The sequence below is a fragment of the Eptatretus burgeri genome, chromosome 14 (assembly GCF_056783735.1).
Source record: "Eptatretus burgeri isolate ZD-2024b chromosome 14, Ebu_testis_v1, whole genome shotgun sequence".
Lineage (NCBI taxonomy): Eukaryota > Metazoa > Chordata > Myxini > Myxiniformes > Myxinidae > Eptatretus > Eptatretus burgeri.
This window is the reverse complement of record NC_140974.1, coordinates 3,113,624-3,134,678: the sequence shown is the minus strand read 5'-3', so window position 1 is coordinate 3,134,678 and position 21,055 is coordinate 3,113,624. Positions and strand designations below refer to the sequence as shown.

At 43.3% G+C, this 21,055-nt stretch overlaps 1 long non-coding RNA gene across 2 annotated transcripts in view; it reads left to right on the top strand.

Annotated features, from left to right (window-relative positions):
* LOC147012569 (uncharacterized) overlaps positions 1-20,603 on the top strand; it is a 174,888-nt gene extending 154,285 nt beyond the window's left edge. For both annotated transcript variants that reach the window (XR_015051410.1, XR_015051409.1), the window contains exon 6: positions 19,941-20,603. This is a non-coding gene — a long non-coding RNA (uncharacterized LOC147012569). The remainder of the gene's footprint in view (positions 1-19,940) is intronic.
* Positions 20,604-21,055: the final 452 nt, after the last annotated feature.

The following is a 21,055-nucleotide window of genomic DNA, read 5'->3' as shown; positions in this document are numbered from 1 at the left end:
TTTGTCCTCGCAGTTTTTCGCTAGGACTCTGATTGAGAAAATTTGAAGCTGTGTTTCAACTTGAAAATCAATCTGTGGCAGGACGATTTCCACAATCATGTAACCGCAACCTCGTGTAAGCCACTGCGTTGCAACGACACATTCCGAGTGGGTAAAAATATTGCATCATGCAGTTTTACGTGTCCACATGGCGACGTGCTTCATCAGCTGAATTGCAAAAAGATGTTGCTTTCACTTTAATGGCATTCCAAACAAGAGGCGAAGAAATCAGTATTATCCCCTGGTGTTCCATGGAGGTCTCCCATCCAAGTAAGAACCACATTGTTTTGGTTAGCCCTCAGCCAGGGGTCAGCCTGATGAGCGACTTGGTATTTTTGATGCCGTCCGTCCATCCGGTGCCTCTACTCGAAAATAACTTAGGCTCATTTATTTCACATTCAGTAAATGTGTGCAATAACATCCAGTACGAGCGAACATGAAGCAAGTCAAAATATTTTTCAATTGGAGCCAAAAGTCCTTGACACGCGGTTATATTTCTGAAATTTGGAAAAAATATATATTAAAATATCACCATAAAAATACTCCAGGATTGTATGTGCTTTCAAGAACCATTATTTATTTATATACACATAAACATCTCCACCACCAACACAGAACCTCGAATTATTTATTTAGATACACCTCAACATCTCTGCTCCCAACATACAATGTTTAATTATTTAATTTACTTACATATTCATATATATATATATATATATATATATATATATATATATATATATATATATATATATATATATATATATATATATATATATATATATATATATATGTGAAAATCTACATGTTCCATTTTATGGTGCAGTCGAGGGCTGTGTCCACGATGAGGACTTGCATTATTTGTTACCTCTGCCACCGAAGGTGGACAGAGGTTATGCTTTCACCCCTGTCTGGCTGTTTGTTTGTCTGTATGCCTGTCTGTGAGCAGGATATCTCAAAAGATTATGGATGGATTTGAACGAAACTTTGTGTACAGGTTGTGTGTTTGACAAGGACAAATCGATTCGATTTTGATGAAGATCCAGATCCAAATACGAGTTGTTGTTTTTTTTATTTCAAGTCATTCTTCACCATTGAGAGACAGTGCCAAAAATTATATATAGTATGATATCTCAAGAAGTTGTAGATGGATTATGCCATAAATTGGTGGACGAGTTAGGTAGGTGATAAGAGCAAGCCAATCAGATTCCTATCTTTGTAAAGATCAGGGGGTTGAACATGCTGACATTGTTTGATGTTAATATAAAAGAATGGCGGCTTGTTTAACACTTTGAATGGATGTGGCAGGATTGTCAGCCCACAATTTTCACCGTTTAAAGCAATTTGAAGTCATTGTATTGTTACAAAATGTATTTGTTAAACTTTATCAATTCATTTAAATGGACTAAGTACTTTCCAACAGCTGCATTTGAAATGCATCCTGTACTGTTGTTGAATGAAGCAAAATGTAACGATCCAGATGTGATTTTCCAGACGTTGCACCTGCGGTCATTCCGTTGGGATGTGATGCTTGCCGTTCCATTTTGTATTTCTTTTTAGACATTAAATGTACCTCCAAATGCTGGCTTTTGAGGTGAGAAAGCTGTGCACTTCCCAAGCCGCCGAATCGTGAAAATAAAATTCTCAAAATAAGAATTTTGATGAAAAAAAAGAAATGTACAGAATAAAATACTTGTCGTGTACACATGAGAGTGTTTGGAAAACTCCGCACCTTCACATGAAGTTATCAATAATATATGGTGACTTCATTTTCATGGTTTTATTTTTATTTAAAATTTTATAAAACCATTGTATAATAACGTTCGTGTTGAAATGTCCAGTCATGGTGACTGCACTCAATACTGAATAAAATAAGGAATTGGGCAAATGAACAAAGCACGAAAGAAACCGTTGTGAACAAGCGAAGACGTCTGATATAATCCATCGTTGAAATGACAGACTGTAGAAATCCATCACTATTCAGAACATGCTAATGTCATCTAAGAAATCACTTTACCATTTGTTAAAAGAAAGCGCTAAAGCTGTTTTGCACGACCTTTCAAATGGGCAATCAATTGCATTCAATAAATATGATATATGTGCACCCGAGAAGCATTTTCAAAGTGATCAAGTAATGTCCTTGAAGTGACAATTTGTCTTTAACGAGCACTCTTTGTTGATAGGACAAGTGGTCACTTGAAAACATATATTTTAATGTTTCTAAACGATCTCTGCAAAACAGGATCATTTGTATTGTGTGAACAACGCCAAAGGTCCACATTGCTCGTACAGAGGGTAAATGACCTCTCCTTAGGGAATGGAAGAAGGTAATTTATTGCACAAGAATTTAGTGAGGCATAATCTGGAATATTGTGTTCAGTTTTGTTCGCCACATTTGAGGAAGGACCTCGCTGTCATAGACGTGGCTCAGCATTGAGAAATGAGATTGATGTTGGGGCTTGCTCGACTCAATTGTGAGCAGCGGCTGAAGGAGACACGACTGCACAAAGTAAACGATTACCAGATTATGGGAGAGATGTTTAAGATGATGAAGGGTATAGATAGAACAAGGTTTTCAGCAGCATAGACAACAAAGGAGAATACCTTCGGCAGAACCGACACTATGTACAGAGCATGGTACAAGATGATGATGACAAAAGTTATGATGACATTAAGGTCGAGATAGGTCTTTCATTCAGACATCAGTTAATGCATGCAATGGTCTCCCAAGTAGTGGCAGCAGAGACAGTAGATGCGTTTAGACGAGAATGAGATAGGTAGCTCGAAGCAGTGGGGATGGAGGGTGGATGGATATTGGCAAGATTACTCAGGCTTGATGGGCTTCAAGACCTACTCCTGTGTTGAAGTTTCTTGTAATGTGAAAAATGGAATACTTTATAGCTCGTCTATAGACCGACGTTGGAAGTTGTTTGACACCTGCGTGTCTGGAACATTCCCTGTCCTTTATCTCCCATCCCTTGTGACGTTCTCTACCTTTGTGCAACTACCCTTTTTCCAAAATAACACCGAGTATGAAGCATTCTGGCATTTGTTGGTGGCACTTCGAGGTCCACGGTGTCCTTCGCTGAGAGTAGGCGAGCTATTGCAAGCACTATGAACAAACTACGAGTTCCTGCCCTGACTTCCTGTGTCAAAGTGGTGACCCCACCAGGATTGTGACCCGAGCCAAGAAACTGTTTTGGCAGAATCGACACCTCGTATGTACAGAGCATGATACAAGATGATGATGACAATACATTCTCGGAAAAAAATACAACAAGAAAGCCGGTGAGCAATGAGGATTGCGAAGAAAATGGTAATTTGAGAAAGGCCTTAGTAAAGGTCATTAGCATGGAAGTGGAGCTCTTCGGAGGGCAGACTTGGACAAAAAAAAGAGTTTGGAATGAAAGTTGTTTTGTTTTGTTTTTCATGAAAATGGCATTCAGGGGTTTTTTTTTTTTTACTCAAATATGGGGGGCTGACAGGATGGCCTAGAGTTGCCTCCAAACTGTCTAGCCTGGGTTTGAATCCAGACCCAGCTGTAAACTGTCATCCTGGTGCTTCACAGACAGGGTGATTCATCGATGTGTGTGCCGTCCCTTGGATGGACGCTAAACGGGAATCCTGTCTGCCGACATCAGTTGGTGGACGTTAATGATCCCACTGTGTCCTTTACGAAGAGTAGATGAGCTTTCACCAGGCATCATGAACAAATATAATTAATGCCATAACTAACAGAGGGCATTGCATCAGCAGCACAGCCACACCCTCAGCCAATGAGGCCACCCTGAAGCCTTGTATATGAACGATGACAATTAAAATAGTATAGCTCATGTATAATGGTGAATAAATCAATTACATATATATATATATATATATATATATATATATATATATATATATATACATATATTTAACATGGGTACTGTCCTAATATTTTAAACATTCCATCTCCTTCCACATGAATATAATGATTTATGACGCTGAAATAAATCAAAGTTTCAATTACCTATTAATGTCATCACTTGTCACCATTTGGGATATTATAGTCATACGACGTCATCATGTGTGTGCCAAAGTGATAATGGAAGACAGCAATAAGCAAGAACCACTGTGGAGTGTTGCAACATATATTAGAACAAGCTTCTGAGAATGAAGCAAGTATATTTTCGAAGCACAATTGTTTAATTTGTTTCTTTCCAGCAGTGACAATGAAGGCAAGGCACTGCTGAGATCAAGCATGATCATGTAGCTTGTAATTGTTATAACCCTCACCGAAGGAGAGGGTATTGCGTTTGGGTCCATTTGTTTCATTTGGCTCCGTAGTGTTTGTCTGTTAGTCACACAATTTTAGCATTTATGTCCTTCTGGAACTGTGGTGACCAAAACTACACACAATATTCTGGATGTGGCCCTCACTAAATTCTTGTACAATGTTAACACCTCCTCTTTTGATTTATAATTGATCCCCCTACTTATAGTTATACAGCCTAAACCCCGATTTGCTCTACCTATAGCTGCCTGGCCTTGTGCTGCCTGCTTACCTCCCGTATCTATTACCACCCCCAGATCCTTCTCCTGTGTGACACGCTCCAAAATTACCCCTTACATCCTGTAATCTCTATTTTCATTGTTCTTTCCCATACCCAACACCTTCCACTTGCTCACGTTAAATTCCATCTGCCAATTTTTTTTCCCAATCTATACAAGTATCAATACTCTCTTGTATCTATGTGATCACCACCCCCTCTGCTATCCACCTTACCTCCAAGTTTTGTGTCATCTGTAAATTTTGAAAAGCTTACTCTTCACCCCATTATCTAAATCATTGATGTAAATATTGAATATTAATGGTCTGAGTACTGATGCCTGAGCTACCCCACAACTTACATCCTCCCAGCAAGACATCCTCATACTAACAGCCACTCTTTGCTTCCCACCAGTTTACAATCCAATTACCTACCTGACCAGCCACTCCACAAGCCCTCACCTCGGATAACAACCTCCGATGTGGTACCTTATCAAATGCCTTCTTAAAGTCTCGATATACTATGTCCACTGCCTTTCCCTTATCCACCCAATCAGACACTGCTTCATAGAACTCAAAAAGATTTGTTAAACAGGAACTAACTTTGGTAAACCAATGCTGACTACCTTTAATTAGTTTGTATTTGTTTAAATGGTTTCTCATCTGGTTCTTAATTAATATCTCCAAAACCTTCCCCACAACTGAAATCAAACTAACAGGTCTATAGTTTCCCAATTCTTCTCTGAATCCTTTCTTAAATAATAGTGTTACATTTGCTACTCTCCAATCCTCTGGCACCTGTCCTGACTCCAGTGAACTATTAAAAATATCCGTTAACATCTCACTTACCTGCTCAACCACCTCCCTCAATACTCTCGGTTGCACATTATCTGGACCTGGTATGGAGCCTAATCTACTCTTAGATTACTAAACTGTTCCTTTACTTCCTCCACTCTGACCTGGATCTTCTGTAAAAGCCCTTCCTCACCTCCTTGATAGATACTCTCAGCTATTGGCAATTCTCCTGACTGTTCTTGTGTAAAAGTTGAAGAAAAATACCTGTTTAATAAGCCTGCCGTCTCACCTTCATCACTAACCACATTCCCGATGCTATTCCTCAATGGGCCCACATTGATCCAAACATGTTCTTTTCCCCTGATATACTTAAAGAAAGCCTTGTTATTATGTTTAATATTCTTAGCCATGTTCTTCTCAGACTCTCTTTGGCTTGCCGAGTTATTTTCTTCACTTGCCCCTGTTTACTCCGATAATGATATAAATCTAACTCCGGTCCTGTTATTTAAAGCCTAATAAATACCTTTTGCTTCTCCTTAACAGTATTCCTTATCTCACTGCTCAACCACCCTGGTCTCTTTCTACATCTAGTTTTACACCTCATTGGAATGTACTTACTCTGCACTCCACACATTTGGTCCTTGAAGGTTTCCCATTTCTCTGATGCTGATTGCCCTGTTGTTGGAGTCTCCCAATCTACATCACACAATTCTCTCCTCATACCCTCAAAGTTTGCCTTCCTGAAATCCAATAGCCTTACCCTACTATCCTGGACTCTAACCCTCAACAGAATCTTTGCACACACAATGTTATGGTCACTTGCTCCAAAATGCTCCCCAACCTCCACCTCCTCCACCATATTGGGATTGTTACTTAAAAAGAAGTCCAACATCAAACCCCAGTTTGCTATGAATGTTCACATTCCATCAACCATTCTTTTTTTCCAACTTCAGTGCCAACTCACCCATCTCACCCCTCACTCTCAAAGTAACCATCACACACTTCTCCCTCCAAGCCTCCCTCTCACCTCTTTCAAAAACTCCCCCCCCTCACCTTTCTCCCAATATTCATCCCCTCACTCATCCTTCTCAAAGTTTTCCCCCCTCCCATCCACAAAGCTGTCTCCTTCCACTGCCCTCTCACCTCCATCTCTTCATTCCACCTCCTCAAATCCTCAACTGCCTTCTTCCCCCTCCCTTGTGCCCCCTCTTCCCCAGAGCCATTTCTCCTCCTCATTCGGCCGCCTCCCCGAGCCATTCTGAAATCCCCCGCACTCTTTCAACAACCCTCCTTACCTCTGCCCCTCGTCCCTTGTCCTACCCTCCCCCCCACCCCCCGGCCCCAAAGCCTCCTCCCCTACCTCTTCATTAAAAGTGTGGACCTCAAATATCCGGGGCCTTCACTCAAACCTTTCAGATCTTTCCATACAGGTTGCCACTGACAAACCAGACATAATCTGCCTCACAGAAACTTTCCTCCCCCAAGACGTTTCTGACTCCCAAGTATCTCTCCCTGGTTACTCCCTCCTCCGGTTTGACAGACCTGAGCCTCGTCCTGGTGGAGGAGTTGCTCTCTTCATCAAAAACTCTATTCCTCACTCTCCATGCACTGTCCTCACTGCCCCACACCCCCAGGAATACCTCTGGCTACGGCTTCCCTCCACTCCCGACTCATGTTTATATGTGTACTGTACCGTCCACCGAACAGTGACGACTCCATCTACACCTCACTATTTGAAAACATGGACCAACTTCTATACTCTCATCCAAACTCTCTCCTCCTCATATGTGGTGACTTCAATTGTCATCATGCCAGTTGGCTAGGTGTGGGTACCTCTCTCACCTGTCATGGCACCTCAGCAAAAGCTTTCTGCGACTCATTGGGACTGACTCAATCAGTCAACTTCCTGACCAAGATCTCACCCAATGGTGTCCTCAAAGCCTGCTCTTCTGCTCTTGCTCACCCTCTCTCTGTTCTACTCACCCTCTCATTTGCTCAAGGTCATCTGCCATCTGCTTGGAAATCAGCAAACATCACTGCCCTGCATAAAAAGGTGCAAAAACAGATCCCTATAACTACAGACCAATCAGACTTCTCCCAATCAACAGCAAGGTTATGGAATCCATCATCACTTCAGATATTAAATCCTTCCTCATCTCCAATGGCTTGATTTCCGATCATCAATTTGGTTTCAGACCAGGTCACTACACCCTGGATATGCTGCTTCTGCTCTCCCAACAATGGATGGAGGTCCTCGATGCCGGACATGAAATCAGAGCCATCTTCCAAGACATATCATGTGCTTTTGACACGGTCTGGCACCCTACCCTACTCACCAAACTCTCTTCCTATGCTATCCAAGGCCATCTCCACTCATGGCTCGCAGACTTCCTCTCATGTCGCAGTCAATGTGTGGCTCTAAATGGAGTTCTTTCATCCCCCCTTCCTGTCCTGGCTGGAGTTCCTCAAGGTAGCGTTCTGAGCCCTGTTCTTTTTCTGGTTTTCATCAATGATCTCTCCGACTCTCTAGAAAATTCTCTTTCGATCTTTGCTGATGACTCCATCCTCTGCCGTACCATCGGTCATCCCTCAGAACGGCAAGCAGCAGCTTCTTCACTCACTGCAGATCTGGCTAAAATCACAAACTGGTCCAACACGTGGAACATGTCTTTCAATCCGGACAAATCTCACACTCTCGCTATGTCTCTCCAAAAGGACCGTTTAGAAAAACCCCCCCCATCCACTTTCTCAATAATCCTCTGGAAGAAGTCTTTTCTTTCAAGCTTCTGGGTCTCACTATCTGCCATGACCTTTCCTGGGAAAACCACTTTTCAAACCTCGCCTCCAAAGTCAGTCGCCGACTGTGAATCCTGCATTGTGCAAATTCCTTCCTCGGCCCACCTGAGCTCCTGACCACTTACAAAGCTTTTGTCCACAGCCTGATGGAGTACTGCTCTGGGCTGGTGCTCCTGCCTCCCACCTTTCTCAGCTTCACGCTGTAGAAACCAGGGCATTTCGGATCATTGGCATCTCCCGCAATGAGGCTGAGTCTTTGGGCCTCTCACTCAATCACCGCAGGCAGGTCGGTGGTCTTTCTGTCTTCTACCGTCTTCTCTCCAGCCTCGGCACCCCTGCTCTCTCTGCGATTTGTCCCCACCACATTTCCACAGGGTGCTCAAGGTCCGCCAACAACCCCCTTCTGGTAAAACTACCAAAATCACGAATCACTGCTCATCTTCACTCTTTCATTCCTCTTTTTCCCCGCCTTTGGAATAAACTCCCTCACTCTATTCTTTCCCATTCTTCCCTCCAGGCTTTCAAAACAGCTGTTCACCACCACCTCTTATCATCCCCCATCCAAATCCTCGATCTTTTCTCCTCCCGATAATCCAACCAAGTCCAGCTCCTTCAAATTCCCTGCTTTCCTTCCTGAAAGTCCCTGTAATGTCCATCTTCCATTCTCCACGTTCCCCATCCCATTCCTCTCCCTTCCACAGATCTCCTAATGTCTCTGTTCACCACTGTTTTGTCCTTCCCACTCCCTCCCCTCTTGTGTCATGCCCCCCTTGCTGTACGTTGTGTGTTAGCTCTCATACGAGCCTCGACAAGGTATGCAAAAAAAACCCCCAAAAAACACTGCACTCCCCCTCGTGGGCTGATCTACAAACTGGGTTAAAAAGCAATCTTGGAATAAAACTAGGAAATCCTCATCTACTCTTCCCTTTCCCTGTTCCTGGACCCAATCTATCCCTGGCAAGTTAAAATCCCCCATAATCAATACTCTTCCCTTACCACATTCCCTTTTGAATTCTTCATGTTCTCCTTCTTCCTCCTCTTCCTTCCCACTTCGAGCCCTATAAAAGCATCCCGCCAGTATCTTACTGTTTTTACAATCTCTAATCTCTACCCATACAGAATCCTCAACATTTATTCCTTCCTTAATGTCACCCCTTTCTCTTGATGCAATGCTGTCCTTTACCAAGATTGCTACTCCTCCTCCTATTCTCTCCTTCCTATCACACCGATCCACCTTGTAGCCTTCTAATCCTGTCCTCCAGTTACTCTCCTCCTTAAACCATGTCTCACTCACTGTAATTATATCGTACTCCTCGCTATCTACTTTGGCTTCAAGCTCCTCCATCTTGTAATTTAAACTTCTGGCATTGGTATAGAATATATTTAACTTTTCCCTTCTTGAAATTATATTTTCCTGCCTGACCTTACTCATCCCAATGACTTCATCCGTTCCTTCCTTTATAGCTTCCCCACCTTCCGCTGACTTAAAAAGCCTGAATTCCTTCCTCAATCCCCACTGCAAACCTTGCTGCCCCCTTTCTATTTAACAGACGGCCATCATTATGGAAACACTCCCTTTGTCCCCAAAATGATTCCCACTGCTTCCTAAATGTAAAACCTTCCTCCCTACACCATTCTTCCAACCATTGGTTGATGTCTGTCTCTCTGCTCATAATTTTTACATTGTTTCCTAATCTTGGGAGGATCCCAGAAAACATGACCTCACAACCCTTTGCTTTCAGCCGCTTTCCCAATATCCTGTATCTATTTTTCAAAACTTCTCAGTGAACTTTCCCAACATCATTCACACCGAGGTGTACCACAACCAACTTCTTCCTGCGATGACCCAGAACAATTTCGTTTACCCTTCCTTCAATGTCCCTAACTCCCGCTCCTTCAAAACTACACAGAATTCTGTGTCTACAATCCTTCCTGCAGAATGAAGAATCAACATGTTTAATAATCTCATCACCCACAAAAACTGTCTCCCATACCTCATTTCCAACAATGTCTACTGCTGCACCTCCACCACTGCCCGTGCCCGCTGCACCTCCACCACTGCCCACACCCGCTGCACCTCCGCCACTTCCCACACCCACTGCACCTCTGCCACTGCCTGCACCTGCTGCACCTCCACCACTGCCCACACCCACTGCACCTCCACCACTGCCCACACCTGCTGCACCTCCACCACTGTCTGCACCCGCTGCACCTCCACCACTGCCCACACCCGCTGCACCTCCACCACTGCCCACACCCGCTGCACCTCCACCACTGCCCACACCCGCTGCACCTCTGCCACTGCCTGCACATGCTGCACTTCCGCCACTGCCCACACCCACTGCACCTCCGCCACTGCCCACACCCGCTGCACATCCACCACTGCCCGCGCCCGCTGCACCTCCGCCACTGCCCACACCCGCTGCACCTCCGCCACCTCCAATATCCTCAGCAACCTCACTCCACAACCGTAACCAACTATTATCTACAAATTTCTCACATTCTGCTACTTGCTGCAAATTATCGATGCGTTCCTTCAACCTCGTAATAACCTTCCTCAAGTGGACGATTTCCTCACATTTCCCACAACAATAAAACCCTCTGCTTCCCCCATTGTTGACGTGGTCCGCATTGAACAAGTGTTACATTTTACGTATTCCTCTTCCTTTCTCCTTCGCTCTCTATTTATAACCTTCTTCACCTCCAAACTTCCAAGGCCCCAACTGACTTCACACGAAACTTATCACGAGGCCTCGCCCTACTTCCTTCAATAAAATAACTCAACTACCCACTAAAACTGTTATGAACACAACACGAAAAAACACAAGTACAGTTCCACAGATCCTAATACAAATCTCGAAAACAAAATACACAAAACGCTTCAGGACTGGAAACTTCACTTCACTTCAGGACTGGAAGGAGAGCTCACCACCCAGTCGTCCTCGTGCGCCGACCCCTGACACCGAAGTCCGGAAAGGACCAATTTGGCATTCAAAAAATCCACTTACTGAATATTGTTCAAAAGATTTGGCATTCAAAGAAATAAATCATGGTAGATTACAAAGGTTTTTCGGAAGCTTAGGCATTTGCTTCATTTTAATATTTAAATAAAGGCAAGGTTTTGGTTTTTTTCCTTAATTGATCTTCAGGTGTGAATGAATAATGGCTTCCACTTACTGATGCCTTTCAATATCACGGACGATGTGGCGATTACCCGAATTAACATCTGTTCAATTTGAGTAATGTTTTACGTCATCACAACACAGGTAGGTTACACACAATAACGTTCATCCTCCATTACCAATTCACATACATTTTAATCTCTGTACCACATGAACGCCATCAGAGTTGGTTGAGTTGGCCACTAAAAGTGAAAGTGGTTAGTAATGGTAGAATCTCTCTCAATGAGGTTGAGTCGATGGGCCTATCACTTTCCCACTGCAGACAGGTCTGTGGGGTCTCTGTCTTCTACCACCTCCTCTCTGGTCTTGCACCCTCTGATCCTTCCGTGCATTGACCCCACCAGGTTTCGGAAGGGCACACATGGTCCACCATTAAATCTCTTCTTCTGAAACTACCAAAATCCAGAATCACTGCTCACCTACACTTATTCGTTCCTCTTTTGTCCTGCTTGCTTAACCAACTTCCACATTCTCTTCAATCATATGCTTCCCTCTCGCGTTTCAAGACAGCTGTTCACCACCATCTCAGGTCATCCCCCATCCCAAACCATGATCTTTTCCACCCCCGTTCACTCTCCCCAAGCCCACCTCTTTCTAAGTTTCCAGTTTTTCTAAGTTTCTTCTTGAGTGTTGCTTCAGTATCAATCTTGTCTACCCATGTGTCCTCCCCTTACCCTCATTCTTCCCCACATAATTTATTTCTCCAAGTCTCCCTCTATTTTTTTCCCTCAACCCAGCTGTTGGTATGTCCCCCCTCCTCAACCCTCTCTTTTTTGCTGTTCCTTTTGTTCTGTTACGTCCCGATCCGTAAAGAAGCTTCTTAAGCTTCTTTTTTCTTTTCTTTTTGCTTCCAATGCACTTTTATTATTTAATTTAGTTTGATTTATTTATACGAGCAGAGTACCCGCCCTATGGACCATCTTGTTCCAAGCATGCAACACGTTCTTCTGACACATACCTTTATTTGGGTGGTGTATAGGCAACTGACAGCTGTGTGTTGGCAAAAAAAACCCACAGGTTCCGTGCATGAAGCAAAAAAACATACCTACTGCTTATAATTAAAAACATCTCACTGCGCTTGAAAACGTGGGGACAGGAACACTGTGCTGCAAATGGTGGAGACTTGTAATATCCTCCTCCACCTGGAGGAGGCACCACGTGATACAGATTTACATAAAGAATTTGCGTCACCCCTTCATACCCTCCCCCCCCCCCCCCCCACCAAGACAACTGGCAAAGATAAAAACACCCCTATACATTAATTGTGGTCATGCTGATCCTCTGTGGAAAGTCTGGATGTAATTAGCCCAGAACCTCCAACATGTCCACATATCGGTCCACCCGACCTTTTACCAAGGCTTCTTGAATGCCCAGCAGAGCCTTTCGGTTAGCCATCAAGCAGATACCTATGCTACAAAAATGCTAGAACACGAACATTTGTTTTATAACCCTCTCTTTCCCAACATCCCAAAGAGTCAAGATTTTTGCCAACACTTTGCAGAAGCAGGTGTTTTGAAAGTGTAGCATTTCTGACATGATGAGGGGTATGGTTGGAAATGCATCAGTGAAATAGAAGACTTAACAGTGATTTGGTCCCATGGGGTGATCGGGAAATTTTTGAAAGAATTGATCCAGATGGGATGGCAACTTGGCTGACTTTGGACTCAAGGTGCAGAAAATGTATCGAACTAACTATATATCGGTTTAGGCCGATCTCTCAAGAGTGAAGAATTACTTTAAAATTCTAGTAGTCGGAACCGGATCTGGATCTTCAGCAAAATCTAATCAGTTAGTCCTTGTCACACACCCAACCTGCCCACCAAATTTCATCTGGATCCGTCAACAACTTTTTGGGATATCCTGCACACAGACAGACAAACAGACAAACAGACAAACAAACAAGAAAAAGATGTCGTGCAGAATGCAGAATACATCACCCTCTCCAAAGGTTGCCATGGATACATCAAATTGTCTCTTTCATTAAGATTAAAATTTGCAATCTTAATCAAAGTTCAGGTCAGTCGGATTAAAATTGATTATTTTTTTAGATTCAAATTGATGATTTTAGAAGTTTGACCTTTTGACCTCAAAATAGTTGGTTTTCAAATTCAGAATGTATTACACAATTGCTGCTTAATTTAAAGGTAAATCCGATGAAAATTGATGATTTTTCAGATGAAATTTAATGATTTTTTGAAGTTTGACCTTGAGTTGACCTTTGACTGTTTGACCTCAAAAATAGTTGCTTTCCCAATTCAGTGATGGACTATGCAAATCCTGTTCAACTCAAGTTAATAGGATGTAAATTGACGATTTTTCAATTGAAAATTGATGATTTTAGAAGTTTGACCTTGAGTTGACCTTTGAGTTTTTGACCACAAAAATAGTTGGTTTCCCAATTTAGTAATGTACCATGCAATTGCTGTTTAATTGTCAAGTCAATTGGATGAAAATTGTCAATTTTTCAAATAAAATTTGATGATTTTAGAAGTTTGACATTGAGTTGACCTTTGACCTTTTGACCTCAAAATAATTGGTTTCCAAATTCAATGACGCAATATGCAAATCTTGTTCAAATTTCAAGTCAATTGGATGAAAAATGACGATTTCAGAAATTTGACCTCATGATGACCTTTGACCCTTTGACCTCAAAATCAATAAGCTTCTCAGTGTTGTGTTTCATGACGAACAGTTTAGAATTGTGACCTGTAGGTGACAAACAGACAAGCCGGTAGGCGGCGATGGGTCGCGAGCATGGAAACTATAAGATATAGAGCAAAATGGATGTCATATAGCAGATAGGGAATCACTTTAAGATTATGCATATCAAATCTCATCCAGTTCCATCTCCTGATAACTACTCGGTATCCATTTGAATGAAAAGTACCGAAAATGCGGCTTGAAATCGGAAATCCCCAAAGTTCGAGGGGGTGCTGTGGGTGAACAAAGATCTAAATCGAAAATCCGGCTCGATTGTTTGTGCACAATATATTCCAGATGATTAATGTGAATTTTCATGACCATCCGACCATAACCCTAGGAGGAGTAGCATTTGGCGCAAAGGTACCTCCAGCTCTCGCATATTATCGATTTTTGCACTAATTGACCTTTGACCCCTGACCTAAGCGAAATCGGTCAATATGTCCTGAGGCAAAGTTGTAGTACTCATTGAGTACCATGAACCTGCAAAGTTTCATTCGTATCGATGCACTCACCTGGTCGCTAGGGGGCCTTCAATGTTCGCCAATTTTCACGAATACCTTAATTGTAGGGGGCGCTGCGGGTAAAGTATTCCATATATCACAAAAACCGGAATATATTTGATAGAGCAACACCTGTAGATCATTCCTGCCAAATTTCATAACCCTACATGGGATAATGGATTTCAGAATTGATTTCGCGTGAACGGTACCGATTTTGAATGTTTTTCAATTGTTGCTAGGGAACCAAAGCATCCCTAGCAACCATCACAATTTGCAAAGCACGAGGTCAAAAGATGTACCTACCACCCGAGTTTGGTCAAAATCCGCCCACATTTACTACTATACCAATTATGCAGATGACAAACGAACAAACATCCAAACAAACAGACAGAATTACTGACAATAAGGGCCACCTATTTCGGCGACCCAACAGACAAACAGACAGACAATAACATAATCGACGAACTTCTTCTTTCGGCTCGCTCCCATTAGGGGTCGCCACAGCGGATCAACCGTCTCCATTTCGCTCTATCCTCCACATTTTCCATTCACACTCCAACCACCCGCATGTCCGCCCTCACCGTATCCATGAACCTCTTCTTTGGCCTTCCTCTTCTCCTCCTGCCTGGCGGCTCCATCTTCAACATCCTTCTCCCGATATACTCCGCTTCCCTCCTGTGCACATGTCGAAACCATCTCAATCTCGCCTCTCTCACTTTGTCTCCAAACCGTCCGACCTGCGCTGTCCCTCTAATATACTCATTCCTTATCCTGTCCATCCTCGTCACTCCCAACGAGAATCGCAGCATCTTTAACTCTGCCACCTCCAGCTCCACTTCCTGTCTTTTTGTTAGTGCCACCGCCTCCAAACCATACAACATAGCTGGTCTCACTGCCGTCTTATATACTTTCCCCTTCACTCTTGCAGCTACCCTTCTGTCACAAATCACTCCTGAAACTCTTCTCCACCCACTCCATCCAGCCCGCACTCTCTTTTTCACTTCTCTCCTCTCGAGGCTCGCCTCAGCCTGCTCGCTACTCTCCCTACAGATCATGATGTCATCCGCGAACATCATGGTCCATGGAGACTCCAGTCTGATCTCGTCTGTCAACCTGTCCATCACCGTTGCAAACAGGAAAGGGCTCAGAGTCGATCCTTGGTGCAATCCCACTTTAACCTTAAACCGGTCCGTCATTCCGACCGCACACCTCACCGCTGTCACTGTCCTCATACATATCCTGCACGATCCTCACATACTTCTCCACCACTCCCGACTTCCTCATACAATGCCACAACTCCTCTCTTGGCACCCTGTCATAAGCTTTCTCTAAATCCACAAACACACAATGTAACTCTTTCTGGCCTTCCCGACATTTCTCCATCAACATTCTCAAAGCAAACATCGCATCAATGGTGCTCTTTCCTGGCATAAACCCATATTGCTGCTCACAGATCGTCACCTCTCCTCTCAACCGAGCTTCCACTACTCTTTCCCACAGCTTCATGGTGTGGCTTAACAACTTTATCCCTCTGTAATTTCCACAGCTCTGCACATCACCCTTATTCTTGAAAATCGGAACCAGTACAATTAATCTCCACTCCTCCGGCATCCTCTCACTTTCCAAGACTTTATTAAACAATCTGGTTAACAACCCCACTGCCATCTCTCCTAAGCACTTCCATTCCTCCACTGGTATACCATCTGGGTCAACCGCCTTGCCACTTTTCATCTTCTTCATAGCAGTCCTCATTTCATCCTTACTGATCCACCCCACTTCCAGATTCACTATCTCCACCTCTTCCAACCTCTCTCATTTTCTTCATTCATCAGCTCCTCAAAGTACTCCATCCACCTTCTCAACACATTCTCCTCGCTCGTCAGCACATTCCCATTTACGTCCTTTATCACTCTAACCTGCAGCACATCCTTCCCAGCTCGGTCCCTCTGTCTTGCCAATCGGTATAAATCCTTTTCCCCTTCTTTTGTATCCAACTTCTCATACAGCTCGTCATATGCCTTTTCCTTGGCCACCTCCCTTTTTGCCTTTCGCCGCCACTCCTTGTACTCCTGCCGACTTTCTTCATCTCTCTGACTATCCCACTTCTTTTTCGCCAACCCCTTCTTCCTTATACTTTCCTGTACTTCCTCATTCCACCACCAAGTCTCCTTATCTTCCTTCCTCTGTCCAGAGTCACACCAAGTACCTTCCTAGCTATCTCCCTCACAACTTCTGCTGTCGTTGCCTAATCATCCCACCCATCTTTACCACTATCCAACGCCTGTCTCACCTCCTCCCTAAATTTCATGCAACAGTCTTCCTCCTTCAGCTTCCACCATCTGGTCCTTGGTTCAGCCCTCACTCTCTTCCTCAACCTCACCTCGAAAGTCATCCTACAGACCACCAATCGATGCTGTCGAGCTGCACTCTCCCCTGCCACCACCTTACAGTCACTAATCTCTTTCAGGTTGCATCTCCTGCTTAAGATGTAATCCACCTGTGTGCACTTTCCTCCACTCTTGTACGTCACCATGTGTTCCTCCTTCTTCTTGAAATATGTATTTACCACTGCCATTTCCATTCTTTTTGCAAACTCTACCACCATTTGCCCTTCCATATTTCTCTTGTTGAGACCATACCTCCCCATCACCTCCTCATCCTCTTTATTCCCTTCCCCAACATGCCCATTGAAATCTGCTCCAATAACCACTCTTTCATCCTTGGATACACTCTCCACCACTTCATCTAACTCACTCCAGAAATCTTCTTTATATTCCATCTCACACCCCATATGTGGGGCATATGCACTGATGACATTCATCATCACTCCTTCAATTTCCAACTTCACACTCATCACTCGGTCAGACACTCTCCTCACCTCCAATAACCTCTTGACATAATCTTCCTTCAGGATTACCCCGACACCATTTCTCCTCCCATCCACACCATGGTAGAACAGTTTGAAACCACCTCCAATGCTCCTAGCCTTACTCCCCATCCACTTGGTGTCTTGTACACACAGTATGTCCACCTTTCTTCTCTCCATCATATCAGCCAACTCTCGCCCTTTGCCAGTCATCGTCCCAACATTCAGAGTTCCAACTCTCACCTCCACACTTCTACCCTTCCCCCTCTCCCACTGCCTCCGGACTCGACTTCCCCGTCTCCTTCTCCTCCTTCGCCCAGCAGTAGCATAATTTCCACTGGTACCCTGCTGACCACCAGTACTGGTGGCGGTCGTTGGTAACCCGGGCCTCGACCGATCCGGTATGGAAATTCGTTTTGTTGTCCGCATAATGATTTGGCATAGGTTTTTACGCCGGATGCCCTTCCTGACGCAACCCTGGTCGCCTCTTACGACACACAGGGATATGGTACACCTATTCTAACCGGGGCATACACCGGGCCCAGTACAACTGGTACTCATTTTTCCGACCTCGGAAGGATGGCAGGCTGAGTCAACCCCCTGGTGTTTTCGACTTGGTATATGTATATGTATATATATATATAAAAATATATATGCATATATATGCATATATATGCATATATATATATATATATATATATATATGCATATATATGCCTGGTGTTGCTTGTGTGTTGGCGCAGTGGTAAGAGCAGCGGCTTGGGATCCAAAAGGTCCTGAGTTCAAGCCCTGTGGGCCACTGAATTAATACACTAGGGGGTTGACTCAGCCTGTCATCCTTCCGAGGTCGGAAAAATGAGTACCAGTATACTGGGCCGGTGTATACCCCGGTTAAAATAGGTGTACCATATCCCTGTGTTGTAAGGTGTATACCCCGGTTAAAATAGGTGTACCATATCCCTGTGTCGTAAGAGGCGACCAGGGTTGTGTCAGGAAGGGCATCCGGCGTAAAACATGTGCCAAATCACTCTGCGTATCATGCGGATGATCCACTGTGGCGACCCCTTACAGGAGCAGCCGAAAGAAGATCATATACATATATATATATATATATATACATATATATATATATATATATATATATATATATATATATATATATATATATATATATATATATATATATATATATATATATATATATATATATATATATATATATATATATATATATATATATATATATATATATATATATATATATATATATATATATATATATATAATATACATACATACATACATATATTAATTCAGTGTCCCAACGGGGCTTGAACTCAGGACCTTTTGGGTCCCAAGCCACTGCCCTAACCACTGCGCCAACACCAGGCATAACATAATCGACTAACCAATACTTGAAAAAAATCTTCGATTTTGCAAGTAACAAACAAACAGAGTGGTGAAAACATTACGTCCTTCACCTTCGGTGGTGGAGGTAATAATTTCCCCCTCTGTTAGCGATGTGTCAAAACTCTTCCTGATTATGAACAGTAAGGACATCGACAAGATGTGCCTCAAATTGTTACATGGGAATCCCTTATTGAACTGGTTGCCCGATGGAAAGGGTTGCTGTCTGGAGGTTACCCCTATGGGAACCTATTTTGGGAAGCCATGTATTGTGAGCCCTTATCAAAAAGAACAGGTGATGATCTCCACTGGCGTTTGGTCCACTGGATTGTTCTCTCCAACACATTTAATGGACATTTATATCCTGTACCTGTTTGTTGTCCTTTTTGAACAGTCAATGAAGACTTGTTTCATACATTTTTAAACTGTGTACGATTATTTCCTTTGTTTCATTGGTTTAATTATATTGCACATAAAATGCATGTTGCTTTTTCTTTGAGAACTTACATCTTTGGTTTTGCTGTAAAAACAAGACCATGTATCTAAAATATTTAGCTTCCTAATAGCTACTGAAAAACTTGCTGTTTACCGAACAAGAAAAGAGAAACGAGCTGGGAAACGGACAGAGCTTTGTAATATCATGTTGTCTTTCAATGCATTGGTCTTAGCAAAATTGAATTCTGATGAGTTTACCTTTTTAAAAGAGACCGGAAACCTTCAAAACCTTATTGATACTTGGTGCGTCGGTGGTTTTTGTGATACTCAAGACAACAAATTGAAAACACTGTTATACGTAATATGTTAATTTTTATATTTAATTTTTTTTGAAGCCCATTGTCTCTTCTTTACTGACATTAGCTGATTTGTGTGCAAAATATATTGTTACGTTTGTAAGTGGGGTGGGGGGGGGGGTTAGATATTACCATAGAGCAGATAGGAATGTTTAGAGAAGCATGGTCCATGTACGAGTAGTGAGCCTATCTTGATGTAATAAGTAGGGAAATGTTAGCTTAAGAATCATCTTCTTTGAATGTGCACCATACAAAAGTGGTGTGTGGTAATAGTTAGTTAGGGATTATGGTTAAGGAAATTGTGTGTATAACCTCAATGTAAACCTTTACCAGGGGCCCCGAGAGACTTCGCAAGAGAGGGGCGGAGCAATAGACGCCTCCTGAGGGGCGGAGCTATGGATCGCCTCGGATGGGCAGAACGTTGCCCGGGTAGTGGAGTGTGAGGAGAATCATCTCTGAATAGAAAGAGCCTGAGGACAACGAGGCTTGTGAGAGGTTCGTAGAGTCTGAGGAGATAGAGCTTGAGGAGAACGAGGCTTGTGAGGAGAATCGTGTCTGAGGAGGGTTGGTCGTCCTGTTTGCCTGCCTTCGTGCGGAGTCCATTCATCTACCTGCCGGTCTCCTCATCGTCTGGCCCATCATCCCTCCTCATCGCCTGCTCGTGGCTGCCCCACGCCCATTCTTCTACCTGCTACCACCTGAGCTGAGTCCCACAGTTTTTGTCCCTTTCACCATCAGTGACTGATTCTGGTGTGTGGAACCTTAGATTTCTTTAGATTCATTTTTATTCTCGTTATACGTCATTATTTGTTATCGATTCCGTGTTCCCATTTCTTCCCCACCACTACCCGCCGTCGTATCCATCCACCGGTCAATCATCTCCGAGTTATTGTTTATGGTTTCAGGAATAAATCGATTGGTTTTAAAAGCTTCAAGGTTCTTGTGTTTCTCCTCACGACCCATGCGCCACGCATTGTCAGCCATGAAGTTGGAACATCTCCACAGGAGTTAAACTGTTCGGAACATCGTGGGATTTTAACCTTCCACCGCAATGAGCTCGATGTTAGTAGAGCAATTGATGCTACAATAGCTACACGTACATATTTTATATTTTTTATATATTTTTTGTAATAAAAGGACTCAAGAGTCAAAGTCTCCCTCCCTCTTTCTCTCATCATGATAATCACATCACACTATTTACACAGCACTGGCACTGCTGAATCAGTTCCTGGGCAAGAGAACACCAGGCTGGGTGGGTTGGCATTGCCTTCCCAGTCGCCGTTAAGGCAGGAATTTAGAATTTGTTCAGGATTCCGGTGATAACTGACCTACTCTTTGCAAACTGTGGGATCTTTAACATTCCACCAACTAATTCTGGCAGACGGAACACCCAGTTCAATGCCTATCTGAGGGATGGTGCACACATTGATGCTTCAGCTTGCCTGCAA